General features: G+C 34.7%; 1 long non-coding RNA gene and 1 pseudogene across 1 annotated transcript; one reads left to right on the top strand and one right to left on the bottom strand.

Moving 5' to 3' along the window:
- Position 1: 1 nt before the first annotated feature.
- On the bottom strand, positions 2-864 carry LOC140179660 (uncharacterized). Its single transcript, XR_011873403.1, has 3 exons — positions 819-864; positions 293-564; positions 2-185 (listed from the first exon to the last, which is right to left on the bottom strand). It is a non-coding gene; the product is annotated as an uncharacterized lncRNA (long non-coding RNA).
- A 270-nt stretch (positions 865-1,134) lies between these two features.
- Positions 1,135-7,366, top strand: LOC114924759 (CCA tRNA nucleotidyltransferase, mitochondrial-like; annotated as a pseudogene).
- The last annotated feature ends 6,018 nt before the right edge of the window (positions 7,367-13,384 follow it).

Below are 13,384 nucleotides of genomic sequence, written 5' to 3'. Positions count from 1 at the left end.
ATTGCACAAATAGAAACTTAATTTCAAATTATAATAATAACACACAGCAGAAAATTCATTGAAACAAATTGCATAAATACAAAATTAATTTCAACAACATCAATAAAAAGAGCAACACAACAATTTAGTACAACTTTCAATCCTTCCATTAATCGTTTCAGATTCTTCAGACCAAGAAATAAAATCTGCATTAAATTTGAAGTTTCAATGTATCAAAATAAAATCTAAGTCCAAAAGAACCCAAAAAAGGGGATGACATCGATGAAAAGGATAAGTGAAGTGGTAGACTTACCACAATTGACGGTGACATTGAGCAACACTTGTTATTGTAGACTTTAGACGAACAACGAAAAAAGCCGCACAGCTTAGCTCTTGCAACAATTAGAGAAAATTTTAGGAAAGATGAGAGCAACACGGCCCGTGATTACAGAAATTTTGTCCATGGAGGAACTTGCACGACCCATGAAAAGAGTTGTGCACGGCTCGTGAAAAGCCTCATAAATCTTGCCGACAAACTCTTTTTCTTCCTCCAATCACTGGTAAATAGGAAGTGACTTGGAGATTCTTCGAGAGATGATGAATCAATAAAGAATGTCAAAATGAGAGAAAAAGTGTGAAATAACAGTAAATGAATGAAATTTGAAAAAATAAGAGAATAATGGAGACTCGAAATCAATGATAATGAAAATAGAATGAAAATTGAAATATGGTTTGAGAAAGACAGAAAACTATCTACAAAAATTCATTTTGACGGTTAACATTTAGAAATTTTTGAATTTGAATAGAAACAATTGAATTGAAAAGTTGAGAGAGCGCACGCAAGTGTGGGCTTCACTACGAAGGAGAAAAGCGCATCTAATCCTGAAGGATACTACGAAAAAGCATAGTTATAAATATCAGACCGGACTTGCTGGTTTGACCGAAAAACCGATTACTTGACCGGTCTAGTTGAGTAATTCCGACCGTATAAGGGAAAGAATCAGAGCGAACCGGTTTTAACCATTCGGTTTTGATAAAAATCAGCAAACCAGCGGTTTTGGGTAACCAGCCGGTTTGAAATCCTCTCTTTTTCCCCTTACCAAAACGTCGTCGTTTTGGTCCTTTAAAAAAAAAAGAAAAAAAACCCTAACCCCGATGTCCCAAATGCCTAACCCTCCCCTGCTGCTCGAAGACTCTCTTCCTCACTTCAACACGCCATCGTCTCTCAGTCTCTCTTAATCTCACTCCAGAACGACGATCGCCGGCCGTCTCCGAGTCTCCTCTGCTTCGTCTCGCAGGCTTGGGTGCGTCTCCGACTACGTCGCGTCTGTAGCTACCCTGTGCCATCGCGTCTTTGACTCGCAGTCGCAAGCAACCTGCCTCGTCGCGTCTCCTTGCTCCGCGTCTCTCGTCGTCGTCCCGTCCTCTCCGTCGCTGCTACCTCCCCTCACCAGAGTCTGCTTTGCCGTGCTCATCCATGTTAGTCTCCTCATTTCTCTGCGTTCGTGAGGTGAAATCCCTTCGCCCTTCTCTCTGTTTTTCTTTAGTTATTCAGTTGGATTTTAATGTGATTAAGTGAGTGAGTAACTGATTAATGATGTTGAATTGTTGATTATGAATCTGTTTATATTATATTGTTAATTATAACTAGTTGAATTTGTTGATTCTTGGCCGTGTAACATAGATGGCAGATTGCTGATTTTTTTCTGATTTGTAGTGTTTATGGTTGTTTTTGTTGATGTGTTATCTTAAGATACGATTGTCTGCTACAAAGTGGCTTTTATTTTGGACTTGTGATTTTCTTGGTGTTGAAGTTTTGGTTTTGTGATTAAATTGAATTGTCTCGTAGTAATATTTGGAAGTTTCTGAGGCCATCTAACGTATCAGTTTGTATAGTGGGCGCCTATTGGCAACATGGATACTGAAAATTGAATGGGTAGTGTTCTAAGTGTGGTCTGTGGCGGCTCTGACCAATAAATTCAATTTATTTTTTTAATTTATTTAAATTCAAATTTTTAATAGATTTCAGAAATATGGAGGAAACCAAATAGTGACAACTATTACAAATGTATTTCCAGACCCAAGAATCAACCCAGTATGTATATTATATATTTGTCTTTATATGTTTATCTATACTTATTGCATTTGATTCACTTGTAAATGCACATTTTAATAATTTCAGAATCACAAAAGACTAATGGTTATCTTGTTGTTCATGCCAATGGTGGATTGAATCAAATGAGAACTGGGGTAAAGATTTAAGAAGACTCTTAATTTTGCCTTAGTTATATGATTATTTGTAAATGTAATATCACCTCTAACCACACCACAGAAAAGATTAATATAATTTATCCTGTAATTTAATTCAAAAGTGAGTCCTTTTTTCTTTTTCCAAAATGAATATTGATATTTATGTTAATATGCTAATCCTATGAAGCTTGATTTAAATGCAGATATGTGATATGGTTGCAGTGGCAAAAGTAATGAATGCTACTTGTTCTTTCTTTCCTTGATCATAGTGTTATTTTGATTGTATCAAATTAAGATACTATTGTAGTAGTACTAACTAATTTCATGTTTATTTTTGTATTAGTTATCTTTAGAATTTGAGACTTGATTGTTCTTAAATATTGGTGAAGATATCCGTATGTTCCTCCCAAACTCTCTTCTTTATTATTTATTTATTTATTTATTTTACAATTTTATTCTATGTTTCTCATGTGTTACTCTGTTTAGTCATGAAAATTGAATTCTTTGGAGCAATGTAGAACATAAATGACATTTTTATTTTTTGGCAGCAAACCTGACCGGTCTAAACATTTGGAGACAGCAATGTTGAATTTGTTTGGTATGCGGATTGATTTTGTTAACTTAAGGAGTGAAGAGTATACTGAGAATAGCCGCATTCCTTCTAAGGTATGTTTTCGCACACACTTAATGGTGTTCTTGCTATATGCATATTTCATCTTCTTTTCTTTTGATTTATTATCCTATAAGATAAGATGTTCTGCTAATTTCCTCCTAGTTGGAATCACGTGAATGTCTTGTTATCGATGAAGATTTCCTCTATGTTTTGCACTCTCCTTGTTTATGAAGCTAATTTTATGGCAGCATGAACATGCTGATTATCTACCATTGCAATGTGTGCGCGTGTGTATATTCTCCGCATGACCAAGTCAAATTCAACCAAATAAAGTTTTTCTTCATGTCTAACAGCAAAGCTTTGGCACACCTGAAGTGGACGCATATAGGAGGGATTTGACAATTAACAGGTATCTTTGTGTCCATATACCTAGGCTATGGCCTATCATTTTTTTTTTCTGTGAATGTTTGGTTGTCATGACAGCTTATTCTACAATATCCACTCTGACTCAGTTGAAGATTTTACAAAGAGAGGTTAGAATTGATCTATTGCCAAAACAAGTATAAGAATTACTTGACCCTTCCTCCCCTTCTTCCCTCCACACATTTCTTTTTTATATCTCCACATGTAACAATCTCATTGGCACTTTGCAGGGATCTCAGACCTTAAGTCTGGAAGGATAGTGACTCCTTTACCTCCAAAGGCTATCTTTCTTGATGACCCTTTACGAGTTCTTCGAGCCATTAGATTTGGTATACTTTAATTTTGAAGATATTTGCATTTTTGTATACCCTGTGAATGTTTTTATATATATATGAAGATTAAACTAGGTTTCAAGCTCTGTTTAAGTGAGATGTTTTATTATATTTAGGTGTTAGATTTGAGTTCACTCTAGATGAGGATCTGAAAGTAGCTGCTGCATGTGGTGATGTGAAAGATGCTCTAGCTGCTAAAATTAGCAAAGAGCGCATTGGAAAAGAGGTATGCACTAACCCTCCCATTCCCTTCAATATGGATACTTAGGAAGTGGTTTTCAATTATGGAATGCTATTGGATATTTTAAAGGCAATAACTTGTACATAAAATTGAAAATTTAGTCATCTATGTGCTTTTGTGTCTTATTTTGTAGATTGATCTTATGATATCTGGAAATCAACCTGTCAAAGCATTGACTCATATTTGTGATCTGACATTATTTTGGAATGTGTTCAGTCTTCCTCCTAAGTTTGAACCTGCTATTCCAGATGGATGTGAAAGGTAAGTTTGCAGTTTTTTTTTCTTTTTTTTTATAATAGGTTAAAAGGTATAGAATGATTGCAAATCCTTTTATTAGTTTCAACCACATCTTGCTCACAGAAAGAGTTAGCTGAATATTATTGCCACTTTTACCCAAAAAAATAAAAAAGAAGAAAAAATAATAGTATTTAGTGCACCACTAGCAACCTTAGATATTTGTTGTGAACTTCAAATTTGAAAGAAGTATCATTATAATATTTTGAAACGTGTGTTGTTTTTGTATTCACAAACACAATCCTAATCATTTTTTATTTTTTCAAGTTCATTTCTTTTTTTTCCCCGTATCACATTACATGTTATAAAAGCCTTGTGAAATATATGGAGATGTATGCAAAACCAAATCTTATGAAAAGGAATAGAGGTGAAAACCATAAGTTGGATGTGAGATGCATCAATTTTTTACATAAACGCATATGGTTCATCTTGGCTCTAGTATTCAATTAACTTTTGAAGAGCCACTTTTCTCACTTTTATTCCTTCACTACCTAAATGGCTAAACCCTATTTTTCCTTTTGGTTCTCTATTTTGTTTTTTGTTGTTCACTTGCACAAGACAAAATGGTTATTTTTCTTGGCAATGGTGATCAGCTAATTCTTTCACTTTATCCAGGCTTTGCATTTCTTACTTGGATACTGCATGGAACCTTATCCATTTACTCAAAAGAGTCAACCTTTAAAGTGAGTAATGTGCTTTTCATTTTTACCATAATCCATCTTCACATATATTGTTGTCACAATAGGAAATTGTTGTCATTCGATTATCATTTTTGGATTGCTTGATTATATTTGGTCATGATAAGTGATTCCTTTGTGTTACTTAGGACAAAGAAAGGAGATTGTCACTTTTTGCTGCATTGTTCCTCCCACTTAAAAATATCACTTACCAAGTTAAGAAAGCGAAGATGGTATGTGTCTCGTCCATTCTATGTGATACTATTTTTGAATTTGTAATGTTCTTTTTGAGCTTTGAACTGATACATCTAGCAAAGTGTCTAAATTAGAAATCTAGTGTCTTGCTTTGTTCTTTTTTCCCCTCCTTTAGTTGGTGTTTTGGAGTATTTCATATTAGACCTGTAGAAACCACAATCTATATTTAGTTAGACTTTATGCGACACACGTAGAGATGACAAGTTGACAACCACACTATTAGACAATCTTGGAAGGGACTGTTTGTCTCATTTCAAGGATTATTTATATTGAGCACAAGTTTTATCCAATACTCAATTGAAAACTCAAGCTGATTTTATCCGTAAAATCTTATTTATGAGGAACATTTTAATATTGTTGTTATATGATGCAGTTTCTTTAGTTAGTTTTCTTGTATTCCAAATGACATGCTGGTTTAAGAGGATAATATTATTTTGAATTATAGGTTCCTGTTGTCAATTATATTATTGTTGACTCACTCAAACGAAACGAGGATGCAAAAATGGTTAGTTCCCATTTACCCTTAGTACATCCCAGAATAACAGAGTTCTAATGTTTTGTAATATAAATCATTTCAGTTTTTCAGAGTCTGGTTGATGTTTCTATTGGTTAATGTGTTTGTAATTGTATTTGTGTTTCAAAATCCAGGTGCTTGATTTACATCAAGCATCACAGAAATTCTTGTCATTGATTCCTTGTCTTGCATCTAATGAGGATTTGCAACCTGATGATGTTGATTGGATAAGAGGATTGATTGATGATGTCTCTATTGCTTCTAGAGTCCGGGTTCTAACAGGTACATTGTTCCTGGTCTGCTACCTTAGTATTGGCAGTATGCTTTTTTATTTCTTAGCTCATGTCTTCAATCTTCAGTCAATTCATTTTGCTAGTTTTGTAAGTTGTGTTGTATGCTAATTTTATTATGCTTTACTATGTTGTGATTTTCATCTAAATTATTGAGTTTTCTAGTGGAACTTAGCTATGGACACTCCCCTCAATTCACTTTATAATCATTGTTTCCTACATAGTATTTGCACTTCACTCAAGCCACAATCTACACTTTGCTTGTTAAGTAAGTTTATTTTAAGCTACTTAGCTCGATTACCTCAATTAAATGGAAGTATTTTTGCAATGTGATGCCCACCCAGCTCTTCTGCATCCGTTTCTCTAGGGTGTGACTGCTAAGTTATTTTACATTATGAATTACATCTTAGATGACCAAGATTTTATATTTGATTTATTTAGGTTTTCTCTTGAGGGAGATTAAAGATTTATGGAGAGTTGCACTATTGGTATCCATATTATTACATCCCATTGGCATTAACGACACTGAGGATGAATCCTCACAATTGCACAAACGAAGAGATCTGTTTAATACAGTGGAGAGTTCTATAATAAAACTAGGTGAGCTATATTAGTCTTTGATACGTGTTTAACTTGTAGCATTGATGCTCGTGTCTCTTGCTTGCATCCTTTGAAGAATGAATGTGTAAGATGTGTATAGCTTTTACTGGAAATTTACTGCAGCATCTACCTGTTCTACTTCATATTCATAATCCTAGTTAGCTGAGCATTTGAAGTTATATCTCTTTTCTCTGTTCCATCTATGCTTGCCTTTGTTTTAGTTATAGTTTTCACCCTTTAGGTGAAGTTATGTAAAGAAAACCAATATAGGAGCATGGATGGCTTGAGTAAGATGAAGTGATTGGGAGCTCACGTTATGTAAGATATTAACATATTTTGGTGGATAACAGGCCTCGACAAAGTTTGGGAGGTGAAGCCATTGATCAGTGGCGAAGATATTAAGAATGTCTTACAGCTTGAAGAAGGACCACTCGTTAAGGAGTGGGTAAGTCATTTTGTTTACTGCAATTTTGTTCGCACAGTCATGTACACTGCACTAAATTTGAGGTTTTAATGTATCATTTTCACTTGCAGAAAGAAAAATCAATGGCATGGGAACTTGCCAATCCTTCTAGAACTACTGAGGAATGCATTGACTGGTTAAGAGAAACCAATTCTAAGCGGGTAAAGTTGGAGTGAGGTCGGAATGCCTTTGATCATTTGTCTGTTTCCATACCATGTCACCATGTCACCATGTCACCGAGATAGAAATACGGAACACCTTTGCCTTGGATGATACGGGGAATCACTTCATGCACACATGGCTTGTGAATGTTGTATGAAGCTCACAATTAGGATAAAAGTATTTATGTATATAAACATGATATATGAATATATCTAAAATTATTTATAAAGATATGTATTTATATTAATTATTAAAATAAATTATTATTTAAAATTTAACTTTGTAAATAGTTCGTATTTTTTAACCAATCCTTATATATAAAATTAGTTATAGAAAAAAATGTAGAAATAATCAAAATAAAATTGCATGACATAATTATATATTGTATGTAAGGACGGATCCATTCATGTTGGGGATTTTTAATTTTAATAAATAAATAAATTATAATAATTATTGAAATAAATAATTTTTGAAATAAATTATAATAATTTTGTACGTGTTTTATTTAGGGTGTAAATGAGATATGCATAGTTTTTCAATTTTTATATATATCATTTACACTATTAACGAGATATATGTATTTATAAATAATTAAATATAATTTTTTAAAATAACAAAATGTATTAATGATTTAAATTGGACCAAAAGAGGGATAACAACAATAACAACAAAGTCTTGCTCACTAAGTGGGGTTGGCTACATGAATCAAAAGACACCATTGTGCTTTGTCATGTATGACCATCCACCCTTTGTCTATCTTCCATCTCATCTTATATTCCATCTCATCCACCCTCCTGACTGGATGTTCCTGTTTTATCGGTCTTCTTCTCACATGTCCAAACCACCTGAGATGCGATTCAACCATCTTTTTCACAATGGGTGCTACTCCAACTCTCTCCCTTAGATCTTCATTCCTTATTTTATCCAATCGCGTATGACGACTCATCCATCTCAATATCTTCATCTCTGCCACACTCAACTTATATTCGTGCTCTTCTTTAGCTGCCCAACACTCCGTACCATACAGCATAGCCGTTCAAAAGAGGAATAATTTTAAATAATAAAAAAGATAAGCAATCCATTTCAAATAATAAAAAAGATAAATTGTCCATTTAAAATAACAGTTGAAATAAGTAAAAGTATACATAAGAAGTGAAAAGCACACATATAGGATTTATATAAAAATATGAAGGAGTACATAAAAATTTAAAATATAATTTAAATAACTTATTCCAGAAAGAACTCAATGGAGATAGATTGATGGAGATGGATTGATTGGTTGGATGATTTCGATTAATGAATAAGAGTCAATCTCTGTTCGATCGAGAGAAAGGTAACCGTATTAACAGTGGGCAGTTTAACGGTGTACTTATGTTATGTTCAAAGTAAACGTGTTAACGTGCTTATTTTAAATGGAAATAAACTGTTGAAACATTTCATTCTTAAGAGTTTGATCCAATTTAAATCATTAATATTTTTTATTATTTTTAAAATTTATATTTAATTATTTATAAATACATATATCTTATTTTTACTGTAAACGAGATAAGAAATAAGTATTTATTTCAGTAAATATTTTTTAAATTATTTATTTTAGTAATTATTATAATTAATTTATTTATTAAAATAAAAAATCCTTCATGTTGGTATCGGAGACATTTGCCTCATTGAACATTTGAACTTTAGGAAAGAAAATAATAAATTTATAAGTATTTATATAATGTCTTCATTGGAATAATGTGTCTGTCTCATACTTAAAACAAATTATTTGTGTTATAAAATTTTACGTTATTAGATAATAATATCATGCTAAAAAAGTATTGTATCATAAATTTAATCTATTGAGATTAAAAAAATGAGTAATTACCCAAATTAGCTCCGAGAATTTTAAAAGCGGACATTTTAGTCCCTCAAAAAAATTAATACACTCATTAATCTCCAATGCTTATCTCCGTCGGTCAAATTAGTCCCCAGTCCAATTTTCGGTGTGACTCAACAACGGAGACTGCTGAGTTGGCATGTTTAGTATCCAACGTGGCCAGTAACCTGCACAGGTGTCCGACACATACATATTGGTCCCCATCCTAATAAGCAAAACGGGGTCGTTTTGATTATGTACAAACACAGCATTGCAAGAGGAGAATAAAAGTTACATTTCTTCTCCTCTTTTTCAATCTTTTTCACTGCAAAAGACCTCAAACCCCAAACATTTTTCAGTTTTTACAGAGAGCCCTACCTCATCACCACCCGCCTCATCTCCCACCTCATCTTCAACATTACGATCGTGACAGACGTTGTTAATTTCATTCATCGAGGTTAGCATTTTGTTACCTAGACGTCTCTCTTGGATGCATCAGTACCAATTCGCAAGGAAGAGGCATTGAAGTGGATTTGATCACCATTGAAGAAGCACATTGAAGAAGGTGAGACCATGTTTGAATATGTTTATAGTTGTTAGAGTCGATATATTGTTTTGCGGTGTATGTTGCATTACAGAGCACAATACTATGTTTTCAGAGTCTCTTTAATTTTGTATGCATGTTTCTTGACAGTTACTAAATGTGTTGAATGAACATTTTTTAGTTTGTTTCTTTTAGGAAAATTGCCACAGTAGAACTAGGTTTATATGACTATGTTTGTTGATTATAAGTATTTATTCACACAGGTAGATGGAGGAATTTGGGATTCCTGTTTTCCACCATGGTGGACATTTTATAAGGGATAACAATAAAGTTCTTCGATATATTGATGGAAGAGTTGACGAATTCCCTAAGATGGATATTGACCTGATATGCTTCTTTGACCTGCAAACTCTATTTAAAGGTTTGGGTTATTTGATCCTACAGCACCTGACTTAGAGAAGGGGCTGCATCCTATAAAAGGAGACCTAGAAATTAATTAGATGCGTGAGAATAAACTAAAGAACAAGGACTTGAAGGAGTTTTATTTGTATTTTGATCACCTGATAATGATTACTCCTCTTGAGGGACTCGACATAGACTTTGACGTTGATGCAGATGTTGAAGGAGAGTCCAGTGATGATGGGGTGGAAAAGAAAAACTCAAAGATTGTTAATTTGAAAAAGAAGACTTCAATAGTTGATAATAGGGCCAAAAAATCTGCCAATGCAAAGTATGATGGAGCAATTGGTGCTGAAAGCCCAAAAACTTTTGGGCCTATTAGTGCTACAGGGCCAAAATCTACTGGGCCCACTAGTGATGGAGTCTTAAAATTTCGTGGGCCTATTAGTGCTAAGGCCAATTCCAAGAACCCAAAAAATACTGCACAAAGGGGTGCTGGGTCAACTTCATTTAGGACAAATTTTTGTGGAAAATGAGCTGCTATTCTAAGATTAGAGGATGCAAATTCTGGTGAAGATGATGAACAAAGTGTAGAAAATGTGGAAGAAGAAGATCTAATCTTTGAGTATGAATCAGAGTCATTATTGACACCGGAAAGTTCTGAAGATGAAGGAGAGAGGTATGAATTTCCACAATTTAATGATGCTGCCGGATTTGGAGAGGTGTATTTTGAATTGGGAATGGAATTTGCCACAATTGAGTCTTTCAAAACTACTCTAAAGGATCATGCTATTTATGAGGGAAGGAAGATTAGGTATATAAAAAATGATCAAAGGAGAGTTAGATATGATTGTGAGCATGGGGTGGAGAGGATAAAAAAGCCAAGAAAGCCAAAGGGGGCCAAGGAGGCATCTACTAATGAGAATGCAGAGGCTGCAAATGAAGAGGCTGTGAATGAAGAGGCTGCAAATGTGACTTTTGGAACTGATTCTGTTAAAACTGTTACTGCTAAGACCGCAGAAGTGGATGCTGGTACTATTGATGTGGTTGCTGTGGGTGGTGGTGCTATCAAACTTAATCCTTGTCCATGGCTAATTTATTGTGCATGGGATAATCAGCTAAAGAGTTACCAAATCAAGACTTATATACCTCAACACACATGTGCCAGAGAATTTGGCAGCAATATGGCTGGTGCACAAAAATTACACTATGTAATTCCGCACAACTAACCAGCAAGTGCACTGGGTCGTCCAAGTAATACCTTACGTGAGTAAGGGTCTAATCCCACGGAGATTGTTGGCTTGAAGCAAGCTATGGCTATCTTATTATTCTTAGTCAGGATACCAATAGGGTTCTTTAGTTTCAATTGTAAAAAGTGAAAGGGCATAAAATAAGTAATTGTTACGCGATAATGGAGAATATGTTGGAGTTTTGGAGATGCTTTGTCTTCTGAATCCCTGCAACATAATGCTTTCTTACTTTCAAACATGCAAGGCTCCTTCCATGGCAAGCTGTATGTAGGGCGTCACCGTTGTCAATGGCTATTTCCCATCCTCTCAGTGAAAATGGTCCAAATGCTCTGTCACAGCACGGCTAATCATCTGTCAGTTCTCGATCATGTCGGAATAGGATCCATTGATCCTTTTGTGTCTGTCACTACGCCCAACACTCACGAGTTTGAAGCTCGTCACAGTCATCCAATCCTTGAATCCTACTTAGAATACCACAGACAAGGTTTAGACTTTTCGAATTCTCAAGGATGCTGCCAATGGATTCTAGCTTATACCACGAAAACTCTGATTAAAGAATCCAAGAGATATTCATTCAATCGAAGGTAGAATGGAGGTGGTTGTCAGGCACACGTTCATGGGTTGAGAATGGTGATGAGTGTCACGGATCATCACCTTCTTCATATTGAAGTTCGAATGAACATCTTAGATAGGAACAAGCGTGTTTGAATAGAAAACAGAAATAATTGCATTAATTCATCGAGACGCTGCAGAGCTCCTCACCCCCAACAATGGAGTTTAGAGACTCATGCCGTCAAAAAGTACAAAGTTCAGATCTAAAATATCATGAGATACAAAATAAATCTCTAAAAGTTGTTTAAATACTAAGCTAGCAACCTAAGTTTACAGAAAATGAGTAAACTAAGATGGATAGTGCAGAAATCCACTTCTGGGGCCCACTTGATGTGTGCTGGGGCTGAGACTTGAGCTTCTCACGTGCCTGAGCTGTTTCTGGAGTTAAACGTCAGGTTGTAACCTGTTTCTGGCGTTCAACTCCAACTTGTAACCTGTTTCTGGCGTTCAACGCCAGAATGCAACATGGAACTGGCGTTAAACGCCAGTTTATGTCATTTATCTTCGCGCAAAGTATGGACTATTATATATTGCTGGAAATCCCTGGATGTCTACTTTCTAACCCAATTGAGAGCACGCCAATTGGACTCCTGTAGCTCCGAAAAATCCATTCCGAATGCAGGGAGGTTAGAATCCAATAGCATCAGCAGTCCTTTTTCAGCCTGAATCATATTTTTTCTCAGTTCCCTCAATTTTAGCCAGAAAATACTTGAAATCACAGAAAAATACACAAACTCAAAGTAAAGTCTAGAAATATGAATTTTTCCTAAAAACTAATAAAAATATACTAAAAACTAACTAAAACATACTAAAAACTATATGAAATTACCCCCAAAAAGCGTATAAAATATCCGCTCATCAATGGTTGACCAGAAGTGGGTAGCCAATAAGTTGGAGAAGAGGCTCTGAACTCAACCTCATATTACTCTAAGTGAGGCCTATGAGCACATCAAAATCGACTACAATGTTATCATTAATGGAAAGATGGTGTATAGGGCCCTCAAAGAAGCAAGAGAGCGTGTGATCGGGAATGAGAGAGCACAATATAGTAAGTTGAGGGATTATTTAAGTGAGATCCTTAGGAGTAACCCAGGAAGCTCCACCATATTAGATGTGACACCGATGCCTCAGTCCCCTCCATTGTTCAATAAGCTATATATTTCTCTAGATGCTTGTAAAAGGGGGTTCAAAGCTGGGTGTAAAAAACTAATCGGACTTGATAGTTGCTTCTTGAAGGGCTACTTTGGGGGACAACTCCTATCGGCTGTAAGTCAGGATGCGAACAATTATTTCTATGTAATTGCGTTTGCTGTTGTTGATAGTGAAACTAAAGAAAGTTGAAAATGGTTCCTCACGTTGTTGCAAGAAGATCTTGGGGATCAATATATCCATGGATGGAATTTTATTTCAGACCAACAAAAGGTAATATGTTATTTAGCTTAATATTACCAATGCCAAATGTGCTTTATTATGCTAGTATTAATACTCAAATTATATGAGCTGTTAGTTAATTTCTAGTTAGTTTTAATATTCTGATAAGTATTTGACATGTCGGTTAAACTGTTGATTTCTTGGTTAGTTGATGGTTAGTTTTAATACTCTTAAATTACTAATTTATTAATTTTTGA

The sequence above is a fragment of the Arachis hypogaea genome, chromosome 2 (genome assembly GCF_003086295.3).
Source record: "Arachis hypogaea cultivar Tifrunner chromosome 2, arahy.Tifrunner.gnm2.J5K5, whole genome shotgun sequence".
NCBI lineage: Eukaryota > Viridiplantae > Streptophyta > Magnoliopsida > Fabales > Fabaceae > Arachis > Arachis hypogaea.
Note: the sequence above shows the minus strand (reverse complement) of the source record. Positions and strands in the feature narration are given on the sequence as shown.